The following is a 9,783-nucleotide window of genomic DNA, read 5'->3' on the forward strand; positions in this document are numbered from 1 at the left end:
GGACCCTATTACTAAGACTCCGCTGTCCGTCTGTCTGTTTGTCACCAGGCTGTATCTCAGGCTGTATGTTCTGTGTGTATGTAGCTATTGCTAGACAGTTGAAATTTTCACAGATGATGTATTTCTGTTGCCGCTATAACAACAAATACTAAAAAGTACGGAACCCTCGGTGGGCGAGTCCGACTCGCACTTGGCCGGTTTTTCTTCTTTTTTAGGATTCCGTACCCAAAGGACTCCGTATCAAACGGGACTCTATTACCTAGACTCCGCTGTCCGTCTGTTCGTCAGTCCGTCTGTCTGTCACCAGGCTATATCTCATGTCGGCGCAACTGATCGGAGCGGCGCGCGAGCAATCTTATATAAGACCTATACACCATACGGGCGGTGATTGCGAGTCGTCCTATAAGCTCGGTCTATAGGGGGTGGTCTGTGGGTAGGGCACAGCACAGCGGATGTCATTCCAGATCTAGAGCAGAGCCCAACTGGGGAAATGCCTCCACCTTACAGAAAACCGCAGCCATATTTGGTTATTACACTAGACCCTAATCATAGTATTGTGTTCCTGTCGGTGAGTAAGGTTGCCAGAGCTCAACGAGGGTGCGGTGTGTTGACGACGGGGGACCTACGGAACTCGGTACTGCATTTAATCTGTATGGACTCGGCGATCAGGGAGACCCGGTGAAACGGCTGTCCGCAGGCCGCCCGCAGGTCAGTAGGGTTCCCGAACCCAGGGGTTACTTAATCTCCGCCCTGGGAGGCTGAACCACCAACCTCGCGTAAAATCCTTGATGTAGTAGTCGTGCCGGAGAAGGAGACCGGAGTGGACCCGGCTGCTGCACCAGGGGGGACCGGGGGCCCTTCCGTACGCCGTGCCTGTGAACCGCACTACCCTACATATTCCTTAGGCAGATCTGTTCTGTTCTCTTGTCCCTTAATTCGTTAACGCCCCGAACCCTCTTTGTACACTCAACAACAACAACACATGGCAAATAAGGGTAAAAGAAGAAATGGTTTCTCAGCGGCATCCCCTTCCACACAAGTGGACTTCTGCAATATTAGGGCCATCAGGGGATTACACTCAAATTTGAGCGCAGTCCATTACCACCTGGAATCTGCGCAGCCGACCATCCTATTTGTAACGGAGACGCAGATATCCTGCCCGGCGGACACTGCATACCTACTATATCCCGGCTATACACTTGAACACAAGTTCATGAGACACGCTGGTGTATGCATGTATGCCCGGCAGGAGGTCTGCTGTCGCCGCCTCCATGCCTTTGAAGACAGGGACCTGTCAGTTCTGTGGGTGCGTGTGGACTACAGCGGCCACACTCGTGTCTACGCGTGCCTGTACAGGTCTCATAGCGGAAACACGGAGACAACCCGGCTCTTCGAACACCTGCAATCGACGACTGACAAACTTCTAGAGCAGTACTCAGTGCCCTTCCGCAGAGCTGGTGATTTTAGGGGACTTTAATGCCCACCACGTTGAGTGGCTTGGTTCCCGGTCCACCGACCACGCGGGGAGGTCTGCTCACGAATTTTCTCTGGCCTATGGATTCTCGCAACTGGTACATTCTCCCACGAGAATACTAGACATCGAGGATCATACTAGCTCTTTACTGGACCTCCTGCTGACTACACGTCCGGACGGATATTCCATCTCAGTGAATGCACCTCTCGGTTCGTCTGATCACTGCCTCGTCCGGACACAGGCGCCTTGCGCGCGGCCCGATCCACCACGATTAACTAGCTCGCGTCGCGTGTGGCAATATCAGTCAGCAGATTGGGACGGACTGCGTGAATTCTACGCTTCGTACCCATGGAGGCAGCTCTGCTTCACATCAGAAGATCCTGACTCCTGCGCAGCCAATGTTGCCGAAACCATACTGCTGGGAATGGATTGTTTGATTCCCAACACGGTAATAGCAGCGGGAGCAAAGCGACGACCTTGGTTTAATCGGCCTTGTAAAGAAGCTACAGTTCGCAAGCAAGCCGCTTGGACCAAGGCCGTAGCTAATAAGGATCCGAACGTTTCTGATGTGAAACGCAAATTAAACGCTGCGTCGAGGTCCAGTAAAAAAGCCATTGCCAGGCCTAAATACGATTTCGTCGGCAGAATTGGTGACAAGCTAGCGGGCTATCCTTCTGGGAGTCGCGCGTTCTGGTCGCTAAAGCTGCCGAGGGAAATTTTTGTCAGTCGTCTTTACCATCTCAGCGAAAAGCTGATGGTGAGATCACCAGATGGCCCACAGTGCAAAAGAGAAAGCCGATCTTCTTGGTACTCTTTTTGCCTCGAACTCGACCCTGAACGACGACGGTAGCGCCGTGCCGCCCACCATCCCGCGGTGTGCATACTCCATGCCCGAAATCTCATTCACGCAGAGGGATATTCGGCGGGAGTTGCTATCCCTAAACGTTCATAAGTCGAGCGGGCCAGACGGCATTCCAGCACTTGTGCTTAAGCAGTGTGCTCCTGAGCTATGTTCCGTGTTGGCGCGTCTGTTCACACTCTCTAGCAACAAACGGCATCTTCCATCTTCGTGAAAGACGGCCCTTATGCACCCTGTGCCTAAAAAGGGCGATAGATCGGACCCATCAAATTACAGGCCTATCGCTATTACCTCCCTTCTCTCTAAGGTCATGGAGCGTATAATCAACGCAAAGCTCCTGAGATACCTAGAAGAACACGACCTGATCAGCGACCGTCAGTATGGTTTTCGCTACGGTCGCTCGACTGGTGATCTTCTAGTGTATCTCACTCACCGCTAGGCTTCGGCCATTGAGAGTCAAGGTGAGGCACTGGCAGTTAGCCTAGAGCCTAGATATAGCGAAGGCGTTCGATCGGGTCTGGCATCGGGGTCTCCTGTCGAAGTTACCATCTTATGGATTGCCGGAGGGACTATGCAAATGGATCGCTAGCTTTTTGTCTGGCAGACGCATACGAGCCGTAGTAGACGGAAGCTGCTCCAATAGCATGGACATTAACGCTGGCTGCCCGTTCTCTTAAACTCTCTGTTCTCCCTCACCATACCGGTTTTCTCACGTCTTCTTTCGCTGTTCAAGCAATCCGTCTTTGGAATTCGCTTCCTCTAACGATTAGACAAGCCCCAAACAAGTTGTCTTTCAAACGAATGCTCTACAAGCACCTGCTAGATACTGTCTGGTGGGACCCCCCCCCCCTCCCCCCTTCCCCGCACATGCAAATATATATTTATGTATATTATATGATAAATTTGTATATGTATTTATATTGTATATTTATGTAGTTTATAAAGGTATTATAGTATATAAATATTACTAGTTTGTATATTGGCGTTAGTATTAGAATTTATATTTAGAAAATTGTTTTTTCGCATCGCACTGCACCCACCTTAACAATTTCTGTTTGGCCCAGTGGTTGACTGGTAGAGAATGCCTCAAGGCATTAAGTCCGCCTTTTGTACTTGTTCTTGTGCAATAAAGTTTAAAATAAATAATAAATAAGGCTCTGTGCTATCCCCAACGCTGTTTTTGCTGCACATCAATGACATGTTGTCTATCGACGACATTCATTGCTATGCAGACGACAGTACTGGGGATGCCTATTACGCAGGCCGTGCCAACATCCCTCGTTCCGTGGTGCTGGAGAGTCGTGGAAAGCTTGTGTCGGATATTGATCAAGGGCACTCTATCCAGAGTTTCGGTGTGGGGCCGGGACAATTTAGTGCGATTCAACCCCACCAAGACCCAAGTTTGCGCGTTTACCGCTAAGAAAACCCCATTTACTGTGGTCCCACAATTCGAAGGCACAGCCCTTACCATGTCAGGGAGTATTGGGATCCTCGGTGTCGACATTTCCAGTGACGTCCAATTCCGTAGCCACCTGGAAGGGAAGGCTGATCTGGCATCCAAAAAGCTCGGTGTGCTCAATAAAGCACGGCGATACTTTACTCCAAAAGGCAAAGACTGCTGCTATATAAATCACAAGTCAGACCCCATAGGGAGTACTGCTGTCACCTTTGGGCAGGAGCACCTGGATGCCAGCTTGGACCCTTCGACTCAGTCCAAAGGCGCGCTGTACGAATCGTCGACGATCCCAAACTCACAAGCGGTATTGAACCTTTAAGTCTAAGGAGAGACTTCGCCTCGTTGTGTGTGTTCTACCGCTTGTACAATGGGCTGTGCTCTGAAGAATTGTTTGACATGATGCCAACGGCCGCTTTCTATCACCGCACCGCTCGCCATCGGCAAGGTGTTCATCTTCACACCCTAGCACCTAAATGGTCGCGTACTGTGCGGTTTAAGAGGAATTTCCTCCCGCGTACGCTTCGGCTGTGGAATGAGCTCTCTGCCGAGGTTTTCCCGAGGGGCTACAGTATGGGGTTCTTCAAAAAAGGAGTGTACAGGTTTTTAAAGGGTCGGCAACGCGCGTGTAATATCTCCGGTGTTGCAGGCGTCCATAGGCTACGGTAACTGCTTACCATCAGGCGGTACCACCGACGTGGTATTAAAAAAATTACATTTAAAAAAGTAATATTTGATGAAGTGGAACTGCTGATGATGATCGCAGAATGGAACTCTTCAATGGCACATAGTTCACGTTTGGCGATTTGATCTCTTCCTTATGGACCCAGACCAAAACTTGGACCCGGACTCGGACCCGGACCCGGGTCTGGACTCTGGACATGGACCCCAACTCGGACCCGGACCCGGACCGAACTCTGACCCAAACTTGGACCCGGACAGCCGGACACGGACCCGGACTCGGATCCGGACCCAGACCCGTTAGTGGGTTAGGTTAGGTTAGACCTGTGACACTTACAGAAATTAGGCAAAATTAGGCAAAAGATGGATTAGGATAATTAGGCAAAAGATGCTGTCTTTTTCATTTCATTGTCTGGAATCTAAGAGTGCACCATCAAGTAAACTTTCAGCGGCATCCCCCATTGAAGTCGGTTTTTTTCCTTAAAAGTTATTTTTATTCGCAATAACATCTAATCGACGAATATTTGACATGCGTAAATAATGAATATAAATAATAAACAATTATTAATAAAGATTATGAATGTTGATGAGTAATGATTATAATTTATTGTATATCTTAGATAGAAATTAATAATTAGTATATGTGTTCTGACTGATGTAAAGTTAACTGATACTATATATGATTATAAATAATGCATGGTTTATTGTTCTATAACTTTTTATATGTATACTTAGTTATAGTACCTAGTTAATAAGGAATGTTTGCATGCTTCTTTAAGTAAAATGTACGCACTTAAAATTACACACTGTCCAACTATGTTTACCACTACATTTTTGCAAATAAATATATCTTATCTTATCTTATCTTAATCTACACTATCATCTGACAAAGTATCAAGCGGGAGGCGATGATAAAAAAATTTTTACGTGTTTCGGTGGCTGCCATTCAACCCACCAACGGAGCGGCAGCTGACGTCCACGAGGGTTCATCATACATAGCCGTTAACCACTATACGAGTTTTCGCCCGGGAGGCGATTGGTCATGGAAATCTGTTCCTGACTCCCGGTCTATTAGTGTGGGTCAAATTTTGGAAGCTGAATTTGAGCCATTTGCAAATCGGAAGAAAATGCATCACCTGATCTGATGATGGAGACGGGAGATAGCCATGGGAACTCTGTGATAAACTCAAAGTACTCAAACTAATTGTATTTGGGGTTGTCGGAATTGTCTCGATGAGTATTAGTTGGCTGTGGAAAGAAATAGTTATTTGTGCAACAAAAGAGGAAAGTTGTTTTTTCTTGCGAGTGTTTATTTTGAGTCCCGAGAAAGTGAAAGATTCTTAGTTAGAATCTTGAGCGCAGCGAAGGACTCAAAAACACGAGATGTTAGTAACTTTGCTCTCGTGTTGCACATATAATTTTAATTTTAGTAGTGAGAACATATTAAAGGTTACAAAGCATTTCGAATTACACAGAATAATACAGACAAAAAAAAAACAAAAAAAAAGTATAAAGTGGCAGTTCATGGCCTTCACTGAATTAAAAAACTACTTTGTTTCACTCCCTGGAGTGAGGAAAGTCGCACTTTCCTCACTCCAGGGAGTGCCGAAAGTAGGCTTGTTCGAGCTGGTGAGGTGAAAAATACATTCAGCGATAATAGCTTATACCAAAAATGATTTTTTTGCCAAACTCTTATTCCCTATTCCAATATTTTATACTCATAGGTTAATTGCCCATTATAGGGGGCCCATTACTGGATCCACGCCCATTACCGGGATACCATTACTGGAGCTGTGGTGACCATGACTGGAGAAAAAAAAACAGTTTTAATTTGTTAATTATGTGGAAACTAATTGCTGAATCTTTGACACAACACGCCTGAAACATAAAATTTTACATGTATCAGGGAAATATCACAAATACTCCAATATTCCCTCGGAATGTGAAAATGGGACTGCTGATAAAGACCATAAACTGTATGAGAGCAGTCGGGTTTTTTTTTCGTTGAAGGTTAAATAATAAAAATGTGTAGTACGTAAAAACAGCAACACTGTTAACTGTTAATCAATGGACCTTATGCCTTATGTAATAAGGTTTACAAACTGACAGTTAACAGTGTGGGCGATGGTCCGATGATACATTTTTAAATACGAAAAGGAAGTGAAGTACATAAGGAACATGTAGAGTTTTAGCTACTTACTTAAATGCCTAATGTTTTGGTAAGCAGCAATCAGTTACTAATATTTTTCTGTAGAAAATCCAATCATACACTAATACACAATTAAATAAAGTAACACTCTTTAAATTCACATTTTTACTTAAACCGAAATGAAAAAAATTTAAACAAATATGCTTTCCGATTCACGAAATTCGCCTGGAATTAATCTGCACAATGAAGGTCAATTTCGAGTATAATTTACGATACTTGTTCTGAGCAACAAGCGTGCGACGATGAGCGTTGTATGTGACTAACTAAACAGTCTAAACACTGTTCACACTGTTGAAGTGTTGACTGTATCGAAGCCGGTAGGTGATGTTATTGGTGGCCGCCATTTGGTCCAACGCTACCAAATAGGATTACGTTGCAATAATGACTTTAGTTTTCAACAAGATTCAATCGATAATGCGTACAATATGTGTTATTGTAAGTACGGTGTCCAAACACCGTTGTAGTGATTCTTAAAGGAGTTTACATCTATCCTTTTTCAGAAAAGTTTCTACTGAGAGTGATAGAGGATCAGCATAATAAAATATTATCAACGAATTAATTTCACTATTTTGAAAAATTACCTGACGAGCGAAGCGTCCCGGCTCCCGTCCCGTCCCGGTCCCGGCGGGTGCTCAAAGCTTTTTTAGTAGAAAGAGTGATTCAAGAGGAAGGTTTATATGTATAATTTGTAAAGGTTTTGTGTAAATTAAATTAGAACTACCCGTGCGAAACCGGGGCGGGTCGCTAATAATGCATATCATGTAATTCATGTACAATCAGCTGCAAAAGTGCATGATGGCGACTTTATCAATGAATTCATTCATAATTTCTCCATGCAATTTCGCAACTCACTGTACAGGCAGCAGGACTATTCGCTTAGCACCTTTGCATCTGCAGCGGACTGTACCTACATAACAATAGGGAGTACCTTCACAGCGCTTAGTACGTCTTTTTAGGGTTCCATAGTCCATAGTCAACATGAACTGAGGTGTAGTTAGAGGATATGGCGCCCGGGGCAGTCACCAAAGCGCCCCCTGACGACTGACAAAAGTTTCCCTGCTGCTGCCTTTTGCACATTTTGGCGCCCCCCCCCCCCCCTTGGATGGCGCCCGGGGCACTTGCCCCCTCTACCCCCCTCCCCCCCTAGTTACGCCACTGAACATTGAACCCCCTTATAGTTTCGCCATGTCTGTCTGTCTGTCCGCGGCTTCGCTCCTTGATCTTCAGTGCTATAGAAAGCTGAAATTTGGCATGGTTATGGGTAGGTATTAGGTATACTGCCGTGTCAGACGTATCTCTGCTATCTTTAGATAGCAGAGATACGCCTAACCAGTGCAAAATGAAACTAGACACTATGCTTTACATAATACTTAAACAAAATTTCAAAAAATGTCTTTAGTTACTGAGATATTTCATGTTTTAAGATAGACGTTTTCGAATTTTTGGACATTGAGTTATGCGTATCTCTTCTAACTCAAGTTAGAATAATTATGCGTAACTCTTCGCAGTTTTTTTACGGCAAACTGGATATCTACTATCTCGAGTTATCATAGTTTCGCGTAACCACACTCAGGTAGTACGGCGATAGGCGGCTCGCGGTGAGGCGGGGCGCGGAGGGAGCGGCTCGTCGGTCCTTGCCACGTGTATTTGTTTATTTGTGTCGTTTTCAAGCAAAAGGTACCACATTGTTGCTTATCATAAGGACATTCTGACAGGTTTTTCGTATAAAGATACAAGCAATTTTCGTCCTTATGGTAAGCGACAATGTGGTACCTTTTGATTGAAAACGTCACATTTACATTTCATTACGTACGTAATATTGACCCGGTTAAGTTAGCGTTCCGGTGTTTTTTTATGTTGTTTGTTCAAAATAAGATAAATTAGTCTTTAAAATGAGTTCTTTACGAAGTAAAGCCTTGTTACGAATGTGTAGTGATAGAAATGTCGTAGAAAACAAAGGTTGTGCGACTAATGATCTTAGCTAATCTCACTTTGTAATCATTGCTGAAAACCCTGTGAAAAACTAAACTATGTTTTTTTTTGAAATCTTAAGATAACCTACATAGGTACTGAACTGTTTATCGTCGTCCGCTGTCTGTCATGAACTAGTAGTCAACTGGTCTTGTGATTGTCATGTCTAATTTTGAATCGGTCGTTTCAAATGTTCCAATATTCCAAATATGTATGTCAGTCAGCTAGTCAGTCAGTCGGTCTATGTCAGGTCGCCACGGAGGTTAGAAGTCCCGACAGGTACCTACTTACAAAAATCTTAACGTAAATTAAAAATAAAAAGTGACAAACACAAAAATAATTGAATGATAGTTATACCTGACAATATAATATAAGTAATGCACGAGTACTATCTTGTTTCATACTTCTGTAGTAGTTTCTTTCTTTTGTAGAAGATAACTAATAAATGCACAAAACAAGTGCTCATCAAGGCGTGTCGGATGACCAAAACAGCGTTTGCCTACGTTGTACCAAACCTGAGTTCCACTAGGTACAGCCAGGGTTCAGCATCAGCTTTATCTTGGGTACTACTCCCCCAAGTGCTCATTAAGACGTGTTGGATGACCAAAACAGCGTGTGCCTATGTTGCACCAAACCTGAGTTCCACTAGGTACAGCCAGGGTTCAGCATCAGCTCAACTCTATGTATACTAAAACCTTCTCCAGAATGTAACAAACACTTTTCTGAAAACCGCATCAAAATCGGTTCAGCCAAACGCGAGATAATCGCGGACAAACATACGGGTCAAACTGAGAACCTTTTTTTAAGGCGGTTAAAAATTTTGGAGTAACTGACCTTCTGCCGTTAATTCCGCCTTATACACTTACTGGGATTCAATATTAAATAAAGTACATACAAACAAACACACGCATACATACATACATACATACATACATACATACATACATACATACATACATACATACATACATACATACATACATACATACATACATATATACATACACACATACATACATACATCCATACAAGCAAAACATGCATACGCTATTTTAAACATAAGGCTCTTTCCACCAATCGATTGATCTACTTTACCTATATAACCAATGATGTAAGGACTGATGGAAATCGGGCTC

General features: G+C 44.2%; 1 protein-coding gene across 1 annotated transcript in view; it reads right to left on the reverse strand.

Moving 5' to 3' along the window:
• LOC134745882 (neutral ceramidase) overlaps positions 1-6,930 on the reverse strand; it is a 56,842-nt gene extending 49,912 nt beyond the window's left edge. The window contains exon 1 of the mRNA XM_063679980.1: positions 6,668-6,930. The gene's annotated coding sequence lies outside the window, so the exon portion shown is untranslated. The remainder of the gene's footprint in view (positions 1-6,667) is intronic.
• Positions 6,931-9,783: the final 2,853 nt, after the last annotated feature.

The sequence above is a fragment of the Cydia strobilella genome, chromosome 1, assembly GCF_947568885.1.
Source record: "Cydia strobilella chromosome 1, ilCydStro3.1, whole genome shotgun sequence".
Lineage (NCBI taxonomy): Eukaryota > Metazoa > Arthropoda > Insecta > Lepidoptera > Tortricidae > Cydia > Cydia strobilella.